Here is a 22,446-nt window from a genome sequence, read left to right as displayed (position 1 = left end):
TTCTTGTTCTGTCTATATGCATAGCAAACAGATCCAAATTCTTTCATCTTTGAAAGATCAGGCTTTCTCCCAGTAAACATGTAGTGTGGAGTCTGTCCTACACGCTTATTGTAACACCTATTGCGAATTACTGCAGCAGTCATTACAGCATATGTCCACAAGTTCTTTGGTAGGTTGCTTTCAAGTAGCATGCATCTTGCCATTTCGAACAGTGTTCTCCAATTTCTCTCAGCGGTCCCATTTTGATGGGGTGAGTAAGGGGCTGAAGTTTCATGTCTTATGGCGTTCTTACTGAGCAGTGACTGGAACTCTTTGGCTGTGAATTCTGTGCCATTATCTGACCTGACACACTTTATTTTCCCATAAGGGGTCACATCAGCAATAAACTTCTCAGTAGCTTTTACAGTATCACTCTTTGCTTTTAGGAAATACACAAAAACTGCCCCTGAATAATCATCCGTAAATGCTAGAGTATATCTGAACCCATCTTTCGTCTCTGGCTCAATAGGGCAAATCAGTGTGCACAAGCTCAAGAGCCGCTTTTGCCTTTTCATCAGGCTCTCTGTTTCTGCTCTGAACAAATTTTCCTTGAGTGCAGATTTCACAGTTGAGGGTAGATTTGTCAATCTTACCTGTGATTTTCATTCCCTCTGTCACATTTTCTAACTTTGACACATCCTCAAAATTACAGTGGCCAAGACTTTTGTGCCATGTGTGAATATCATAGCACCCATGACACCCATCATCATTTTCATCACCTACAGTGTTAAGATAGTAAAGTCTATCGTACTCCTCGATGTCAAAAGTGGTACCGTTCTTGTGGATGAGCTTGTTACACCCCTGTCGAAAGTTGACTGAAGCTCCGTTGGCTGTCGCTGCTTTAACAGAGAAAATGGCCTGTGGAAACGACGGCACGTACAGCGCCTTCGTCAGCGTTGTTTTTACCCGACGACCCGTGTTGTCTCTCAGGTAAACCTCCGCTGCACCTCTCCTCTCCGCGACACCATTCGTTCTTGTTCCGTCAGCCAGCTCCACGGAATGTTTTTCCGGTTTGAAAGTCTTGTCAAACTCCTTAAACTTCCCGATGTCCGTGACTATATGTGACGTTGCTCCCATATCAACCATCAGCCCTTTCTGTTTCAGTCCACTAACCTGACAGTCACTTATTCTGAATGCAAATGTGTGGCTTTCAGCATCTGTTGCTTGTTTCACATTGTCTCTTCTTTTTCGTCTGCAATTTGCATCAGTATGAGTGGAGCTCTTGCAAAAACTACACCACTGTCTCTGTTCTTTGCGCTCTCCAGTAACGGTACATTCCCGGGCCTTGTGCCCTTTCTGGCCACAGTTGAAGCAGGTTATCTCGGTCCCTTTATCTCTCCCTCTTGGCCAGCTAACTTTAATGTTACTTGCCTTCATCACGTTGTCGTCAGTGGAAATGGCGCTAAACTTCTCGGTGCTTTCATAGCTCCTCAACTTGGTTTTGAACTTGCCAAAACTTGTCGGCTCGTCACTCTGCATTATGTGGATGGCAAACGGCTTAAATGATTCGGGCAAACCTTTCAGAATCATTGCAATCAACAGCCCATCACTTAAAGTCTCTTCAGCATTTCTCAGTGCTGTAATAGCCATCTCAGCACGAATGATATAGTCCGTAACACTTTCGTCAGTGGCTTTCTGAAGAGAAGTTAGTTCAGTGTAGAGGCTAATCACACGTGGCTTCCCTTTACCTGCATAATGTTCCCTCAATATCTTCAACGCTTTTCTCCCATCATCTGCTGCTTCTCTCATTATCAGGGAAAGACTTTTATCATCCAAAACCTGTATCAATTCGGCGTAGGCTTCTTCATTTTTCTCTCCGTCTTCTTCATCTTCATCCACGCTCAACATGGCGGCCTTTAGCCCAAGCAAACGCAAGTGCCCCAAAAACTTTGTCTCCCATAACTCGTAGTTTTTTTTCATCTCCGTCGAAATATAATCTATTCCATCGGCTTCCATGTTCCCTCCTGGGCCCATAACCTGTTGGTGCTGACATCTTCAGGACAGGAATACCGGTTTACTTAACGGAGGAATAAACACACATGTTCATCATTGGTGTTTTAACCAGAACGGGGGAAAATGCACTTTATTTATTTACGCACATGCGCAGTCATACATCTCTCATAGGGCATGACTGTACCAGTGTAAGAACACAACTCAACAACATATTAGTCCACATGCCAACAACATAGGATTTACGTTGCACCTCCTAACTCTTCCATTGGCTGTCAACAATCTTTAGGAACTGGTTTCATCCGTCACCTGTTACCGGGCAGAAAATTGTGGCTCAGTCAATCACTGGCCAGTCTGAGGACAGGTGTCTTATGACGCGCATGCACGTGACTTCGTTGTTTGTAATTTTTCTTCTGGGATGAATACCTATTGCCCGGTTGTAAAATTATCGCAATTTTACGTAAAAAATTACCCTAAAGGATTGATTGTAAACATCGTTTGACATGTTTCTACAAACGGTAATGGAACTTTTGAACATTTCGTCTATGGATTTGCGTCCACGCCACATGGCATTGTAAAGTGTTCTGGATGGGTCAACAAAACGGACGTATTTGGACATAAATGATGGACTTTGCAGAACAAATGAACATTTCTTGTGGAAGTGGGACCCCTTCCGAGTGCATTCCGCCGAAGATCAGCAAAGGTAAGAAAATATTTTGAACATATTTTTAGAGATTTGTCGACGCCGTGGTTGTAGGCTAACTGTATAGCTTAGCATTGAAGGCTAAATTCTGTACTCAGAATATTGAACAATGTGCTTTTTCCGTAAAGTTATTTTGAAATCTGACAAAGTGGTTGCATAAAGGAGTAGATTATCTCTAATTCTTTAAATAATTGTTATACATTTTGTCAACGTTTATGAGTTCTTCTGTAAATGAAATGTGCCTATTCACCGTCAGTTATGGGGAGAAAACATTTTCTGAATGTCACGCGCCAATGTAGAAATTGGGTTTTTGGATATAAATATGAACTTGATCGAACAAAAAATGCATGTATTGTCTAACATGATGTCCTAGGAGTGTCATCTGATGAAGATTGTCAAAGGTTACTGCTTAATTTTAGCTGTATATCTGGTTTTGTGACGGCTATCCGTGCTTGGAAAATGGCATTTTTTTTGTTAACCTGTTAGGGCTAGGGGGCAGTATTGACACGGCTGGATAAAAAACGTACCCGATTTAATCTGGTTACTACTCCTGCCCAGTAACTAGAATATGCATATAATTATTGGCTTTGGATAGAAAACACTCCAAAGTTTCTAAAACTGTTTGAATGGTGTCTGTGAGTATAACAGAACTCAAATGGCAGGTCAAAACCTGAGAGATTCCTTTACAGGAAGTGGCCTGTCTGACCATTTATTGTCTTTCTTTGACATCTCATTCCATTACAAAGGATCTCTGCGGTAACGTGACACTTCCCACGGCTCCAATAGGCTCTCAGAGCCCGGGAAAAACCTGAATGTCGTCCCAGGCTGAAACACATTATCGCCTTTCTCAAGTGGCCGATCAAGGGACTGTGGGCTTAGGCGCGTGCACTGGCCGACCCCGTCTTTGTGTTTTTTCCTCTGTTTGCCGAAAAGGAGATTCCCGGTCGGAATATTATCGCTTTTTTACGAGATAAATTGCATAAAAATTCATTTTAAACAGCGGTTGACATGCTTCGAAGTACGGTAATGGAATATTTAGAATATTTTTGTCACGAAATGCGCCATGCCCGAGACCCTGATTTACCATTTCGGATAGTTTCAGGAACGCACGAACAAAACGCCGCTATTCGGATATAACGATGGATTATTTTGGACCAAACCAACATTTGTTATTGAAATAGAAGTCCTGGGAGTGCATTCTGACGAAGACAACAAAAGGTAATCAAACTTTTGTAATAGTAAATCTGATTTTGGTGAAGGCTAAACTTGCCGGGTGTCTAAATAGCTAGCCCGTGATGGTTGGGCTATGTACTTAGAATATTGCAAAATGTGCTTTCACCAAAAAGCTATTTTAAAATCGGACATATCGAGTGCATAGAGGAGTTCTGTATCTATAATTCTTAAAATAATTGTTATGCTTTTTGTGAACGTTTATCGTGAGTAATTTAGTAAATTGTTAGTAAATTCCCCGGAAGTTTGCGGGGGGTATGCTAGTTCTGAACGTCACATGCTAATGTAAAAAGCTGTTTTTTGATATAAATATGAACTTGATTGAACAAAACATGCATGTATTGTATAACATAATGTCCTAGGGTTGTCATCTGATGAAGATCATCAAAGGTTCGTGCTGCATTTAGCTGTCTTCTGGGGTTTTGTGACATTATATGCTAGCTTGAAAAATGGGTGTCTGATTATTTCTGGCTGGGTACTCTGCTGACATAATCTAATGTTTTGCTTTCGTTGTAAAGCCTTTTTGAAATCGGACAGTGTGGTTAGATTAACGAGAGTCTTGTCTTTAACCTGTTTGGGCTAGGGGGCAGTATTGAGAATTTTGGAAAAAATATGTGCCCATTTTGAACTGCCTCCTACACCAACTCAGAAGCTAGAATATGCATATTATTGTTCAGGTTTGGATAGAAAACACCCTAAAGTTTCTAAAACTGTTTGAATGGTGTCTTTGAGTATAACAGAACTCCTATGGCAGGCAAAAACCTGACAAGGTTTCATGCAGGAAGTGGCCTGTCTGACAAGGAGTCGTGCGTCTTGCATCTGTTTATTGAAAAGTAAGGATCTTAGCTGTAACGTGACAATTCCCAGGGCTCCAATAGGCTCTCAGGACGCGGGAAAATCATGAAGGTTGACGAGGCAGCCTCAGGCTGAAACAGATTATCGCCTTATTCAAGTGTCCCATTAGGTGACAATGGAATGAGGCGCGTGCGCGATTAGCCCCCGTGGAGTATATTCATTAGGCTGTTTAGCTTATTGCAGATTCCCGGTCGGAATATTATCGCTTTTCTACGAGATAAATTGCATAAAAATTGGTTTTAAACAGCGGTTGACATGCTTCGAAGTACGGTAATGGAATATTTAGACATTTTTTGTCACGCCATGCGCTATGCTCGTGACCGTGGATTACCATTCTGATAGTGTCTAGAACGCACGAACAAAACAACGCTATTTGGATATAAAGATGGATTATTTGGGACCAAACCTACATTTGTTATTGAAGAAGAAGTCCTGGGACTGCATTCTGACGAAGAACAAGAAAGGTAAGAACATTTTTCTTATAGGAAATGTGATTTTGGTGAAGGCTGAACTGCGTGGGTGTCTAAATAGCTAGCCCTGTGATGCCGGGCTATGTACTTAGAATATTGCAAAATGTGCTTCATCCGAAAAGCTATTTTAAAATCGGACATATCGAGTGCATAGAGGAGTAATGTATCTATAATTCTTAAAATAATTGTTATGCTTTTTGTGAACGTTTATCGTGAGTAATTTAGCAAACTGTTAGTAAATTCCCCGGAAGTTTGCGGGGGGTATGCTTTTTCTGAACGTCACATGCTAATGTAAAAAGCTGGTTTTTGATATAAATATGAACTTGATTGAACAGACATGCATGTATTGTATAATATAATGTCCTAGGTGTGTCATCTGATGAAGATCATAAAAGGTTAGTGCTGCATTTAGCTGTGGTTTGGGTTTTTGGTGACATTATATGCTAGCTTGAAAAATGGGTGTCTGATTATTTCTGGCTGGGCACTCTCCTGACATAATCTAATGTTTTGCTTTCATTGTAAAGCCTTTTTGAAATCGGACAGTGTGGTTAGATAAACGAGAGTCTTGTCTTTAAATAGCTGTAAAATAGTCATATGTTTGAGAAATTTAAGTAATAGGATTTTTAAGGTATTTGAAAATTGCGCCACTGGATTACACTGGCTGTTACGTAGGTGGGACGATTACGTCCCGCCTAGCCCATAGAGGTTAATGTGCTATCCTAAAATAATCGAATGTTTTGCTTTCACCGTAAAGCCTTTTTGAAATCGGACAATGTGATTGGATTAACTTGTTATGGATAGGGGGCAGTATTTTCACGGCCGGATAAAAAACGTACCCGATTTAATCTGGTTATTACTCCTGCCCAGAAACTAAAATATGCATATAATTAGTAGCTTTGGATAGAAAACACTCCAAAGTTTCTAAAACTGTTTGAATGGTGTCTGTGAGTATAACAGAACTCAAATGGCAGGCCAAAACCTGAGAATATTCTGTACAGGAAGTACCCTGTCTGACCATTTCTTGGCCTTCTTTGTCATCTCTATCCAAAACAAAGGATCTCTGCTGTAACGTGACACTTTCTAATGCTCCCATAGGCTCTCAGAAGGCGCCAGAACGTTGAATGATGACTCTGCTGTCTCTGGCTGAAAAACAGTAGCGCATTTGGATAGTGGTCGATCTGAGAACAATGAGACGGGGGCGCGCGTGCACGAGATGACTCCATGTTTACATTTTCAGTCTTTGAACGAAAAAGACGTCTCCCTGTCGGAATACTATCACTATTTTACGAGAAAAATTGCATAAAAATTGATTTTAAACAGCGTTTGACATGCTTTGAAGTACGGTAATGGAATATTTCGAATTTTTTTGTCACGATACGCGCCGGGCGTGTCACCCTTCGTTACCCTTCGGATAGTGTCTTGAACGCACAACAAAACGCTGCTATTTGGATATAACTATGGATTATTTGGAACCAAAACAACATTGGGTGATGAAGTAGAAGTCCTGGGAGTGCATTCTGACGAAAAACAGCAAAGGTAATCCAATTTTTCTTATAGTAAATCTGAGTTTGGTGAGTACCAAACTTGGTGGGTGTCAAAATAGCTAGCCCTGTGATGCCGGGCTATCTACTTAGAATATTGCAAAATGTGCTTTCACCGAAAAGCTATTTTTAAATCGGACATAGCGAGTGCATAGAGGAGTTCTGTATCTATAATTCTTAAAATAATTGTTATGTTTTTTGTGAACGTTTATCGTGAGTAATTTAGTAAATTCACCGGAAGATCATCAAAGGTTAGTGCTGCATTTAGCTGTGGTTTTGTTTTTTGTGACATTATATGCTAGCTTGAAAAATGGGTGTCTGATTATTTCTGGCTGGGTACTCTGCTGACATAATCTAATGTTTTGCTTTCGCTGTAAAGCCTTTTTGAAATCGGACAGTGTGGTTAGATAAAGGAGAGTCTTGTCTTTAAAATGGTGTAAAATAGTCATATGTTTGAAAAATGGAAGTTTTTGTATATTTGAGGAATTTGTAATTCCTATCATTGGATATTGGAGCAGGTGTTCCGCAAGCGGAACGTCTAGATGTAAGAGGTTAACGAGTAGAGTATCTTTAAAATGCCATATAATACTTGAATTTTAATTTTGAGATTATTATTTTTTAATTTCGCGCCGTGCTATCTCACTTGTTGTTGTCCAACCAATCCCGTTAACGGGATTTTATCTCGAAGGGGTCCTCATTTAACCTCTATGGGACCGGCGGGACGAATTCGTCCCACCTACGTAACAGCCACTGCCAGCCTGTGGCGCGATTTTCAAAATCTTCAAAATCCTATTACTTCAATTTCTCAAACATATGACTATTTTACAGCCATTTAAAGATAAGACTCTCGTTAATCTAACCACACTGTCCGATTTCAAAAAGGCTTTACAACGAAAGCAAAACATTAGATTATGTCAGCAGAGTACCAAGCCAGAAATAATCAGACACCCATTTTTCAAGCCAGCATATAATGTCACCAAAACCCAGAAGACAGCTAAATGCAGCACTCACCTTTGATGATCTTCATCAGATGACAACCCTAGGACATTATGTTATACAATACATGCATGTTTTGTTCAATCAAGTTCATATTTATATCAAAAACCAGCTTTTTACATTAGCATGTGACGTTCAGAACTAGCATACCCCCGCAAACTTACGGGGAATTCGCTAAAATTTTACTAAATTACTCACGATAAACATTCACAAAAAGCATAACAATTATTTTAAGAATTATAGATACAGACCTCCTCTATGCACTCGATATGTCCGATTTTAAAATAGCTTTTTGGTGAAAGCACATTTTGCAATATTCTAAGTACATAGCCCAGGCATCACGGGCTCGCTATTTAGACACCCGGCAAGTTTAGCACTCACCATAATCATATTTACTATTATAAAAATGTCATTACCTTTTGTTGTCTTCGTCAGAATGCACACCCAGGACGTCTACTTCAATAACAAATGTTGGTTTGGTCCAAAATAATCCATCGTTATATCCGAATAGCGGCGTTTTGTTCGTGCGTTCCAGACACTATCCGAAATAGTAAAGAAGTGTCGCGCGCTTGGCGCAATTCCTGACAATAAAATTCAAAGTATTCCATTGCCGTACGTCGAAGCATGTCAACCGCTGTTTAAAATCAATTTTTACGTCATTTTTCTCGTAGAAAAGCGATAATATTCCGACAGGGAATCTCCTTTTCGGCAAACAGAGGAAAAAATCCCAAAGGCGGGGGCGGTCGGGGTCACGCGCATAAGCTAGTGTCTCTTGATGGGCCACTTGAGAAAGGCGATAATGTGTTTCAGCCTGGGGCTGGAATGACGACATTCTCTTTTTTCCCGGGCTATGAGAGCCTATGGAAGACGTGGGAAGTGTCACGTTAGAGCAGAGATCCTTAGTAAATGATAGAGATGGCAAAGAAGTTCCAGAAATGGTCAGACAGGCCACTTCCTGTAAAGGAATCTCTCAGGTTTTGACCTGCCATTTGAGTTCTGTTATACTCACAGACACCATTCAAACAGTTTTAGAAAATTTAGGGTGTTTTCTATCCATATGTAATAAGTATATGCATATTCTAGTTACTGAGTAGGAGTGGTAACCAGATTAAATCGGGTATGTTTTTTATCCAGCCGTGTCAATGCTGCCCCCTAGCCCTAACAGGTTAAGGGTTGATCCGAGCATTCTGTACTAAAAACAGCAGTCAAGCACCCGGGCTAACTTGCTAGCTACTTCCAGACACAAATAAGAGAAAAGCTCACTGAACATTACTCACCCTACCAGAGCTGGTTATGTTATCCAGGGCATTGTTGACTGCAACTGTGCTGTCAGATTGTCAGTTTGTAAATTCAGAGCGTTTCGCTCTTGGAGCGTTCAGAGCACACACTGGACGCTCTGGCCGATGAGTAGGGTTGCTCGAACGTTCTGACCTCACAATGGTATTCAAGCACCCAAGCTAACTGGCTAACATTGGCTAGCTTTTTAGCTACTTCCAGACACAAATGAGAGAACACCTCACTGACCATTTTCCTCGCCCTAGTAGAGCTGGTTAGGCTGTTTTCATGTTATCCAGCGCATTGGTGACTGTAACAGTGCTGCTGGCAACAATTGAATTATGCTTTTTTGTCAACTTTTACTTACACCGGCCATATTCAATGGGTGTTGAGCATTCGTAAATTCATCAGTTATTCTGTAGTCTGGCACACTCAGACAAGAGTGCTCATCGGAGTATATGGCCAGACAGAATTTACGAACGCACCTGAAATGGTTACTTGCATAGCAGATTATTTTGTTAAGATATTTATCTAGCTAGCTAGGCAAACAATGAACCATAATCCCAATTTATGACATTACTACCCTGCATGAATCTGCAGGTAGCTAACCAACCAGGTTCAATGTTAGCTAGCTAACATTAGGCTATAAATAGCTAAGCAATGGCTCTGAGATACGAATAATAAGATCGTACATGTAACATTAACATTAGTTAGCTAACATTAGCTGGCTAAAGGACACTTTAACCTCTCTGGGGCAGGCGGGACGAATTCGTCCCACCTACGTAACAGCCAGTTGAATCCTGTGGCGCGATTTTCAAAACCTTTGAAATGCTATTACTTCAATTTCTCAAACATATGACTATTTTACAGCTATTTAAAGACAAGACTCTCGTTAATCTAACCACACTGTCCGATTTCAAAAAGGCTTTACAATGAAAGCAAAACATTAGATTATGTCAGCAGAGTACCAAGCCAGAAATAATCAGACAGCCATTTTTCAAGCTAGCATATAATGTCACAAAAACCCAGAAGACAGATAAATGCAGCACTAATCTTTGATGATCTTCATCAGATGACAACCCTAGGACATTATGTTATACAATACATGCATGTTTTGTTCAATCAAGTTCATATTTATATCAAAAAACAGCTTTTTACATTAGCATGTGACGTTCAGAACTAGCAAATTCCCCGCAAACTTCCGGGGAATTCGCTAACAATTTACTAAATTACTCACGATAAACGTTCACAAAAAGCATAACAATTATTTTAAGAATTATAGATACAGAACTCCTCTATGCACTCGATATGTCCGATTTTAAAATAGCTTTTTGGTGAAAGCACATTTTGCAATATTCTAAGTACATAGACCAGCCATCACGGGCTAGCTATTTAGACACCCGGCAAGTTTAGCACTCGCCAATATCAGATTTACTATTATAAAAGTTTGATTACCTTTTGTTGTCCTCGTCAGAATGCACTCCCAGGACTGCTACTTCAATAACAAATGTTGGTTTGGTCCAAAATAATCCATCGTTATATCCGAATAGCGGCGTTTTGTTCGTGCGTCCCAGACACTATCCAAAATGATAAATCAGGGTCGCATACGCAGGCGCAATTCGTGACAAAAAAATCTAAATATTCCATTACCGTACTTTCGAAGCATGTCAACCGCTGTTTAAAATCCATTTTTATGCCATTTTTCTGGTAAAAAGCGATAATATTCCGACCGGGAATGTCCATTTAGCTAAACAGAGGAAAGAAAACAAAGCTTTCGGTCGACGCGGGGCGCGAGCCTGAGTCTCACAGTACTGTAACCAGCCACTACCCAAACGCACTACTTTGTTTCAGCCAGAGCCTGCAAAGCCACGATTCATCGTTTTGCCGCCTTCTGAGAACCTATGGCAGCCGTAGGAAGTGTCACGGGACAGCTAAGATCCTCACTCTTCAATAAACAGAGACAAGAAGAACGACACCTTGTCAGACAGGCCACTTCCTGCATGAAATCTTCTCAGGTTTTTGCCTGCCATATGAGTTCTGTTATACTCACAGACACCATTCAAACAGTTTTAGAAACTTTAGGGTGTTTTTTATCCAGCCGTGTCAATGCTGCCCCCTAGCCCTAACAGGTTAAGGGTTGATCCGAGCATTCTGTACTAAAAACAGCAGTCAAGCACCCGGGCTAACTTGCTAGCTACTTCCAGACACAAATAAGAGAAAAGCTCACTGAACATTACTCACCCTACCAGAGCTGGTTATGTTATCCAGGGCATTGTTGACTGCAACTGTGCTGTCAGATTGTCAGTTTGTAAATTCAGAGCGTTTCGCTCTTGGAGCGTTCAGAGCACACACTGGACGCTCTGGCCGATGAGTAGGGTTGCTCCGAACGTTCTGACCTCACAATGGTATTCAAGCACCCAAGCTAACTGGCTAACATTGGCTAGCTTTTTAGCTACTTCCAGACACAAATGAGAGAACACCTCACTGACCATTTTCCTCGCCCTAGTAGAGCTGGTTAGGCTGTTTTCATGTTATCCAGCGCATTGGTGACTGTAACAGTGCTGCTGGCAACAATTGAATTATGCTTTTTTGTCAACTTTTACTTACACCGGCCATATTCAATGGGTGTTGAGCATTCGTAAATTCATCAGTTATTCTGTAGTCTGGCACACTCAGACAAGAGTGCTCATCGGAGTATATGGCCAGACAGAATTTACGAACGCACCTGAAATGGTTACTTGCATAGCAGATTATTTTGTTAAGATATTTATCTAGCTAGCTAGGCAAACAATGAACCATAATCCCAATTTATGACATTACTACCCTGCATGAATCTGCAGGTAGCTAACCAACCAGGTTCAATGTTAGCTAGCTAACATTAGGCTATAAATAGCTAAGCAATGGCTCTGAGATACGAATAATAAGATCGTACATGTAACATTAACATTAGTTAGCTAACATTAGCTGGCTAAAGGACACTTTAACCTCTCTGGGGCAGGCGGGACGAATTCGTCCCACCTACGTAACAGCCAGTTGAATCCTGTGGCGCGATTTTCAAAACCTTTGAAATGCTATTACTTCAATTTCTCAAACATATGACTATTTTACAGCTATTTAAAGACAAGACTCTCGTTAATCTAACCACACTGTCCGATTTCAAAAAGGCTTTACAATGAAAGCAAAACATTAGATTATGTCAGCAGAGTACCAAGCCAGAAATAATCAGACAGCCATTTTTCAAGCTAGCATATAATGTCACAAAAACCCAGAAGACAGATAAATGCAGCACTAATCTTTGATGATCTTCATCAGATGACAACCCTAGGACATTATGTTATACAATACATGCATGTTTTGTTCAATCAAGTTCATATTTATATCAAAAAACAGCTTTTTACATTAGCATGTGACGTTCAGAACTAGCAAATTCCCCGCAAACTTCCGGGGAATTCGCTAACAATTTACTAAATTACTCACGATAAACGTTCACAAAAAGCATAACAATTATTTTAAGAATTATAGATACAGAACTCCTCTATGCACTCGATATGTCCGATTTTAAAATAGCTTTTTGGTGAAAGCACATTTTGCAATATTCTAAGTACATAGACCAGCCATCACGGGCTAGCTATTTAGACACCCGGCAAGTTTAGCACTCGCCAATATCAGATTTACTATTATAAAAGTTTGATTACCTTTTGTTGTCCTCGTCAGAATGCACTCCCAGGACTGCTACTTCAATAACAAATGTTGGTTTGGTCCAAAATAATCCATCGTTATATCCGAATAGCGGCGTTTTGTTCGTGCGTCCCAGACACTATCCAAAATGATAAATCAGGGTCGCACGCATGGCGCAATTCGTGACAAAAAAAATCTAAATATTCCATTACCGTACTTCGAAGCATGTCAACCGCTGTTTAAAATCCATTTTTATGCCATTTTTCTGGTAAAAAAGCGATAATATTCCGACCGGGAATGTCCATTTAGCTAAACAGAGGAAAGAAAACAAAGCTTTCGGTCGACGCGGGCACGAGCCTGAGTCTCACAGTACTGTAACCAGCCACTACCCAAACGCACTACTTTGTTTCAGCCAGAGCCTGCAAAGCCACGATTCATCGTTTTGCCGCCTTCTGAGAACCTATGGCAGCCGTAGGAAGTGTCACGGGACAGCTAAGATCCTCACTCTTCAATAAACAGAGACAAGAAGAACGACACCTTGTCAGACAGGCCACTTCCTGCATGAAATCTTCTCAGGTTTTTGCCTGCCATATGAGTTCTGTTATACTCACAGACACCATTCAAACAGTTTTAGAAACTTTAGGGTGTTTTCTATCCAAAGCCAATAATTATATGCATATTCTAGTTACTGGGCAGGAGTAGTAACCAGATTAAATCGGGTACGTTTTTTTATCCAGCCGTGTCAGTACTGCCCCCTAGCCCTAACAGGTTAACTTGATATTAAACTTTGTTAATAAGGCACATGATTGTTCACATGTTTGAAAAAACTAATCTTGATATAATTTTTTTTTACATTCAAATGGCTCTCCTGTGAAGTAGTGACCCACGGCATACGCATAGTTGCCTGAAAGGGTCACATATATTAAAGACCTTTATCGTTGGAGACACAGTGGATTTGGAATGCCTCATCTTAGGAGACAAAAATAACTACTTCAACTGGTTCAAGCTGAGAGTGGGACCAGCTCCTTTGTTGATGCAACCCTTCTACTCTCACTTAAACTCCCCATAGAACGTTGGAGTGTTTATCAACCCTGAGTTAGTTGCAGAGAAGAGTGGAACTAGTTTTGTGCTAACCATTGCGGATGCCAGACCGGCAGATGTGGGGATGTATTACTGTGCTGCATGCGATTATGACACCATCATATTTGGAAATTGTGTGTTTTTGATGCATGAGGGTAAGTACAGTTGTTAAGAAATAATATGTAATGGTGTCAGGCTTTTTTTTTTACTGTGTAAAATGGGCAAGTACAAGGAGCCAGCATTAGGTGAGAATAAGCATAATAGATGGTGAGAATAAGCATAATAACAAGGAAAGTAATTGAATAACATGGGTGGTAAATTCTCAAAGGAGGTCCTGGAATTAACCGGAGATGAGAGATATATGGATAAAAGGAACATTTATTTGGGCCCAAAATGGAGAAAGAAGTACGAATTTGATGGACGTCTAGATGTAGAAAAGCTAGAACTAATTGTAAAGCAAATGCATAAGGCATGCGGAGATAGTATAGGGAAGTAGCGAGTAGAGGGGCTAGACACCACTAGGGTGTGGCTGTCTGAGGCCCGTAAGAGAGTAGAAGGAGTGAAGGAGAAAGAAGTATGGTTTTGTTGGGCGTCTCGATATAGACAAGATTAAATCATTTCAGGGGGAGTATCATCCGAAAATGTGTTCTGACTGAATCGTTTCATGGTGTGTATCATCCGAAAATGTGTTCTGATTGAATCGTTTCATGGTGTGTGTCATCTGAAATGTGTTCTGATTGAATCGTTTCGTGGTGTGTATCATCTGAAATGTGTTGTGTTAGAGTCTATGATTAAACAGATGCATAGAAAGAGAGAGAGAAAGTTTCAAGAAGGATATCAGCAGGGGAAAAATTATGTGCGTGTGAGAGAGGTTTATTAACCAGTCAAAAGTCATAAGAAGCGGTAACTCGTATACGTGTGAGACCTAAATAGTCTATTGTATATGGGAAGTAGTCTGAGACTATTAAAAGTAGAGATAGATATATTAATCAGTCGAGAGTCACAAAAACGATAATTCGCTCACGTGTGAGACCTAATAACTTATCAAAAGTCACAATAGTAATTATTCCTAAATTCCAGAGAGAGACAGAGAGAGCAAGATAGACAGAGACAGCAAGAGCGAGAGTAGAGAGATATGGAGATGAGACAGCACCAACTTTTTAAAGGTTTTAGATTTGTTAAACAACAGGATTCTTTCTTCCGGAAAGGATGGAAGTCATCTAAAGCATGTATGTTTATTAAGGAGGCATAGGAGAACACGCCTACATTTCTATTAAAAGCCTGGGATAAATATCACTGATTCCTTACGCTGAGAAATGTACTACATTTGTGACAGAAAACAAAATGTGTTGCATTTAGTGGGGTAACAGGAACAATCTAAGGAGAAAAAGCTATTACATATTTGTTGGACATGGGTCGAGGAATGATACCAGGATAATTGTATCTAACGGTAGCGCATGTTCAATTAAGTACATATAAACATTGAGGAAGTTTAAAACGAATGATTTGAGGGAGTACAGTGGAATTATCATTATTATTAGGTTTTGTTTGTAGTTAACTTTTGGGTTTCTGAATCGGTGTAGTATAATGAATGCTGACGAAGTGTTTGTGTTTTTTTTTCTGGGAAAATGGGGGTTTCATTGTCTCTCTTTGGAATGTTTCCTGGGGCTATAATCTTGGGGAGAGTGAGTGAGATGGAGGCCATAAACTACCAAATTGAAAAGGCCTGGCAAGTTTTTGTTTGTTTTTACCTTAGGGTTTGCAAATACCCACACACACAAATAGTGTATTACTATTTGTTGGTGCTTTCAAAATACTGTGTTTTGATTTGTGTGTTCTATTTCCTTTGGGTTTGGTGAGATTTCCATTTGTCTTAAGTGCCAAGGTATCTTAAAGGGGCACGCACATGGCATTTTAGAAGTTTTTATTTCCTGAGTTTTAATTAAACATGTGAATTCTTTTGATAAAGGACTGTTCTAGGAACCTGGGATACAACATGTAGGAAATGTTTGACGGTTTTTCTTTAATTTGTCTAATATAGTAAGAAACACTTCTTTGAAGGGTTTGTATGACCTATGACCTCTATCATGACTTTCCATTGTGGTTTGATCAGCCTCATTGGAAAGCCATTTGGATAATGAATTTAAGGTCATTTATAATACTGATTTTAAGGTAATTTGTGTCATTGATAATTATGATGGAGTTTAAAGTTCTTAGACATATTTGTAATTTGAACCAATGAGAAGAAAGAAAGAGCATTGCCTTTGACTAAGGATATGCTTCCTTAAGTCTATTTTCCTATGACCATAAGGGTACAATCATTTTTCTTTGGGGAGTTTTTCAGGGTAGTGATTTTAATTTGATTATGTTATTTGAAATGTTGTCTTATCTTTTGACCAGTAGTAGTTTTTTATATACATTACTCTCATGGAGAATTAAGTGTTAAAAATGGGGCGAAGATAGGTTTATAAGAAATTGGTATAAGGTTATTTTGACACTCCCACTATTTTGGCTTAAGGAATGTTTAGTAACCTAGCTAAGTTTTATTTTCCCTTAGGTAGTTAGCTGTTGTTGTATGTAGATGATATTTTCGTGAGAAATGTATCACTACAAGGCTGTGAAATTGATATACTAGTATTATTATATTTTGTTGTTGAATAAGGTTAGAAATAATAAGTTTTAATAATGGTAGACTTATGTTAAGTATTTAAGACATATTCTAAGCCAACAGGACAAGAAAATAGATAAAGATTGAAAGAACAGTGATTTTATAAGCGTTAAAATTCATTATGAAAATAAATATATTACGGTTCTTAGGTATGGCAAATTACTGTAGATAATGAATCCCACACTATGCAACATATATTAAATTATTGATGGGACTGATTTAAGATTAACCCATCTTATTGTTAGATAAAATACAGTGGACTCCCGAAGGAGAGATTTCATTAGTACAGATAAAACATATGCTATGTTTAGCATTCATTTTAGTTTTATTTAAATAGTAGAAAGTTGACAGGGATATATGGCATCTGTGCTGATCCAGGATCATTGATAGTATCGAGATGAACTTAATCAACTATGTAATAATCTTAGAGATTACTACCATAGACATGTTGATTTTTCCAAGGTCCACGAATGTAAACAGGGAGACAGTGAGACAGTTAGTCAATATTTGGAAACAGAAACCATATTTGACACTGACTGTTATGGGAAAGAAAAGATACGTAAGAAAGAACAGAGAGAAAGAGCGTCAGACAGATAGTAGGAAAGGCAGACGGAGAAGGGCTCCCCCACCCTATGCTGAGACTTTGATGGTTTGGGAGTAGTAGGAAGAGGAGGGGGCCAGGAGGAGAGCAAGATAGAGAGCAGAAGGTTATAATCTCAAAATAAGCCAGGATTGAGAGAAGATAGAAGTGACACAGAATGGTTAGATAACAGTTACTGAGTGGAGACCAGCATAGTTAAATTATAGACAGGTATAGATGAAAACTGAATTGGAGAAGCGAGAACTTAACCTGGGGTCCACTTAGACGTGGGGCCCAATTAATGACAGGATGATTTGTTTTCAGCTTAGGAACAGAAAGAGGAGTTAGAAGCTGTACCCTCTGTGTTATGGTCACAAGGACTCGTTGATGTGGGGTTAATTAACTTCTTCGGGGTAGCCCCCCTTCTTCTCAATTTCTGCATGAAGACATACCCTAATCTAACTGCCTGTAGCTCAGGCCCAGAAGCAAGGATATGCATATTCTTGGTATCATTTGAAAAGTAACACTCTGAATTTTGTGGAAATGTGAATTGAATGTAGGAGAATATAACACAATAGATCTGGTAGAAGAAAATACAAGGAAATAAACATACGTTTTCTGTTTTTTATTGTTGCTGCATCATCTTTCAAATGAACAAGAACAGCCAAACATACAGATAGGGTGCTGGGATGATTTGAATGAAGAACATAAGATGGCAACAATAGCCGAGCAAAGTTTTAGACAGATAACTTCAAAAATGAGCAAGCTACATGACATTGAGCATGAAGTCACCCAGGTGTCCCACACAAATGTACCCAAATGTACCCAAGTGGCCGAATTGGTACAGTGATACATTTTGAAGGAAAGAACTATATACAAAATACATAAATGCTATTCTAATACACCCCCCCCCCAAAAAAATATATATATAAAAAAATACAAAATACAAAAAATATTTACAAATCTAAAATAACAAGGGTAACTACTTACACATTTTCTATTTACAATATTGTGAAGACCCTCAGTCCTCTACACAATATTGTGCTGCTGGTGCCATGGCCCATAGCAGTCTCTTTCTGCTGTAAAGCAGAGGGTTACTGAACAGGGGGTGCAGGTGATGGGGCATTTCCTGTGACAACGGGCACAACGACGTCTCCCACCTGTGCCCTTTTTGCCCTGAGGCACATTCATGCCTGCAGAGATGAAGCTGGGCAGGTGAACACCACTGGTTGGAGCAGAAGGGACAGAGGTAGAGGGGACAGAAGGTGCTGCAGTGGACTTGCTGTAGCTAGCAAGCTCCTGGATGAGCAGCTCCCTGAAGGCTAGCTGTGAGATGGGGGGCTGTCCACAGCTCTTGGCCATTTCCTTCTGGAGGATGAAGGCATTCACCACAGCAATGTCAATGAAATGATAGAAAAATGTCTTGTACCATTTCATGGTCTTGTGGACAACATTGTAGTATCCTATCAGTGCGTCTGACATGTCCACACCTCCCATGCCCTTGTTGTAGTCCTTCCCAGCAGCTGGAATGGGGACATTTTTTGTGGTCCATGCCCCGCGACCGTCCTTCACACGCCTGACGACGTGAACGCCACTGAAGGACTTGTGGATAGTACTGCACATGACCACCTCTCTGGTATCCATCCACTTTACAAAGAGCAGGCCATCTTCACGAATCCATCGCATCGTACCCCGCTCAGCCCGCTTAGGCATGTCGTTCACCTTTGTTTTTGGAAAGCCCACTCTTTTGGTCCGAATGGTGCCACAAGCCCACACATCCCGCTTCCTCAGCTCTGTAAACAGGGTAGGGCTTGTGTAGGAGTTGTCCACAAACAGTTTGTAGCCCTTCCCCAGCAGTTGAAAATCCAATAACTCCATAATGGAATCATAACTCAGTCCATTACCGGTAGCAAAACTGTTTTTCCCCTCATAAACAAAAACATTGCAAGTGGAGGCACACACAGAATAAGCCAAAACAAACTGTTTGTAACCCCATTTGGTTGGTTTGTTACACATGTATTGTTTGAGGCTGATTCTGGCCTTTGAGGCCACCATCCTCTCATCGATGGACAGGTTCTGGGCAGGCTGAAAATAGGTCTTGCAGGTCTAAATAATGTTGGGGTAGAGAGGTTTGATTTTGCAGAGCCTATCAAACCTTGGTGTGCCTCTCTTCTTGTCATTCTCCCCATCAACTTCTGGGTCACTGATGTGAAGCGCCCGTGAGATAGTCAGAAACCTTTTACAAGACATGACAGTCATGGGGAAAGGCAGTTGATAGAGAGCTGACGTTTTCCGGTAGTCCCTTAGAGTTTTCATTTTCAGCAGCCCCATGTAAATGACCATTGAAAGGTAGCAGAAAAGGTCTGACATGAAAATGGGCTTCCATGCCTCTTTCTTTCCTGCCTGCTTCTTAGCCCCATACTTATTGGTGTTCGACACCAGGGAATCAACAACTGACGAGGTGAAAAACAGTTGAAAAAGTTGAAGGGGGCTGTACTTTTCGGTCATGTGGAGTTGAGGTCCTGGCTGCCTTTTTGGTCTAAAAACTGGTGGAATTGGTTCCACATCGTCTTCTAACACAGAGTGCCAATGACCCTCTGGCCCTCTGTCTGCAGGTTTCTCTCTTCCCCACCTCCACTTCTTTGTCACTGACTTCACACCTCTAGATGGCCGGGTAGGTGTGGAGCCGGAGACAGCAGGGGTCCGGCAGGATGAACCAGCTTCAGAGGGGGATGGACACCTAGACATTGGTGGCTCATAATCAGAATCACTGCCACTGTGAACGAAAGACAAAAATCAGTAAGAATACTTTCACGTATGAGCCCTGTATCAACACGTAAAATAAACAGATATGTATTATACAGAGTAAAAATATATATAACACACACACACACACGCACACAGTATAGCCAATGTGTACTTTACACATTTCATTACTGATGATATTTTTATATATTGCAAATAAAATAAGAAAATCAAAAAAAAATCTCAAATGAATAATATTTGATATTATTAATTTCAAACAATGACATTAGCATTAGAACTTACCAGTCCAGCATGGCATCCTCTCCATGGAGAAACATGTCTTCCGCCTGGGAGTCACATGTCACGTCACCCCGCTCCTCCGCTCTCTCCACTGGCTTCCAGTTGAAGCTCGCATCCGCTACAAGACCATGGTGATTGCCTACGGAGCTGTGAAGGGAACGGCACCTCCATACCTTCAGGCTCTGATCAGGCCCTACACCCAAACAAGGGCACTGCGTTCATCCACCTCTGGCCTGCTGGCCCCCCTACCTCTGAGGAAGCACAGTTCCCGCTCAGCCCAGTCAAAACTGTTCGCTGCTCAGGCACCCCAATGGTGGAACAAGCTCCCTCACGACGCCAGGACAGCGGAGTCAATCACCACCTTCCGGAGACACCTGAAACCCCACCTCTTTAAGGAATACCTAGGATAGGATAAAGTAATCCTTCTAACCCCCCCCTTAAAAGATTTAGATGCACTATTGTAAAGTGGTTGTTCCACTGGATATCATAAGGTGAATGCACCAATTTGTAAGTCGCTCTGGATAAGAGCGTCTGCTAAATGACTTAAATGTAAATGTAATGTAAATGAGTCAATACCAGCTTCGCTGAAAGATTAATCTTCCTCAAGCAATTTGGTCTCACTTTCTCTATCAATTTCCTCTATAATTTGGGTTAAATCTGTATACCTAGACTTTGTTTTAGCTTTTCCTGATTTATTCGTCATAATTTAAATATATAAACTTGCTGAAAATGCTATTGACTATGTACTGCTGTGCGTAACATTCGTGGCTCCGTCAGGTAGGATTTGCAATGGCGAATGAACCTCTTTTACGCCAGAGTTTACGACAAAGGCTGGTCTTCGAACGTATAACCATTACATATTGCCGTTTACCTTAGCTCATTGGCTATCTTCCAAGCTAGATTTCAAGATGATCAGTGGTCATTGGGCCAAAATACAGTCAATCAACGATTGACCGGTCCAACCATTGGTGCGCAATGAGGTCATTGATTGCTGTCTTCAAATCAGTCTGTTTCGGTCAATACGTCCCAGGAAAAGAACCATTAAGTATAGTTGTGTTAGTAACAACCAGAGGATTGCAATGAAACCAACCATGACTGGATAAACGTTTGTTTTGTGTGTGTAATTACCACGCATGTTTCGTCCAAAGTTGAACGAGACGGAAATCACGTCGCAAGAAGTTTACAAATGTTTCGTGTTAACCTGTTGAGGACTGCGGAACCCCTAGCCAACAGCCAATGGCATTTTTCACACCCGGATAAAAAACATACCCGATTTAATCTGGTTACTACTCCTGCCCAGAAACGAGAATATGCATATAATTAGTAGATTTGGATGGAAAACACTCTAAAGTTTCTAAAACTGTTTGAATGGTGTCTGTGAGTATAACAGAACTCATATGGCAGGCCAAAACCTGAGAAGATTCTATACAGGAAGTGCCCTTTCTGACAATTTGTTCTCCTTCTAGGGCATCTATATCAAAAATACAGCATCTCTGCTGTAACGTGACATTTTCTAAGGCTTCATTGGCTCTCAGAAGGCGCCAGAAAGTGGAATGAGAGCTCTCCAGTCTCTGGGCGAAAAACAGCAGGAGTTTTTGTGAGTGGTCCTGCTGAGAACAATGACACTGGAGCGCGCGTGCAATAGACAACTCCATGTTTTTCTTTCAGTGTTTGAATGAATACAACGTTGCCCGGTTGGAATATTATCGCTATTTTACGAGAAAAATAGCATAAAAATTGATTTTAAACAGCGTTTGACACGCTTCGAAGTACGGTAATGGAATATTTTGACATTTTTTGTCACGAAATGCGCCGGCGCGTCACCCTTCGGATAGTGACTTGAATGCACGAACAAAACGGAGCTATTTGGATATAACTATGGATTATTTCGAACCAAAACAACATTTGTTGGCGAAGTAGAAGTCCTGGGAGTGCATTCTGACAAAGAACAGCAAAGGTAATCCAATTTTTCTTATAGTAAATCTGAGTTTGGTGCGGGCCAAACTTGGTGGATGTCAAATTAGCTAGCCATGATGGCCGGGCTATGTACTCAGAATATTGCAAAATGTGCTTTCACCGAAAAGCTATTTTAAAATCTGACACCGCGATTGCATAAAGGAGTTCTGTATCTATAATTCTTAAAATAATTGTTATGTATTTTGTGAACATTAATCGTGAGTAATTAAGTAAATTCACCGGAAGTTTGCGGTGGGAATGCTAGTTCTGAACATCACATGCTAATGTAAAAAGCTGGTTTTTGATATAAATATGAACTTGATTGAACAAAACATGCATGTATTGTATAACATAATGTCCTAGGAGTGTCATCTGATGAA

At 40.4% G+C, this 22,446-nt stretch overlaps 1 pseudogene; it reads left to right on the top strand.

Annotated features, from left to right (window-relative positions):
- Window positions 1-1,885: 1,885 nt before the first annotated feature.
- LOC123743870 (uncharacterized) overlaps window positions 1,886-22,446 on the top strand; it is a 119,399-nt pseudogene continuing 98,838 nt past the window's right edge.

This window comes from Salmo salar, chromosome ssa07 (assembly GCF_905237065.1).
Source record: "Salmo salar chromosome ssa07, Ssal_v3.1, whole genome shotgun sequence".
Classification (NCBI taxonomy): Eukaryota; Metazoa; Chordata; class Actinopteri; order Salmoniformes; family Salmonidae; genus Salmo; species Salmo salar.
This window is presented reverse-complemented; position numbering and strand designations above follow the sequence as displayed.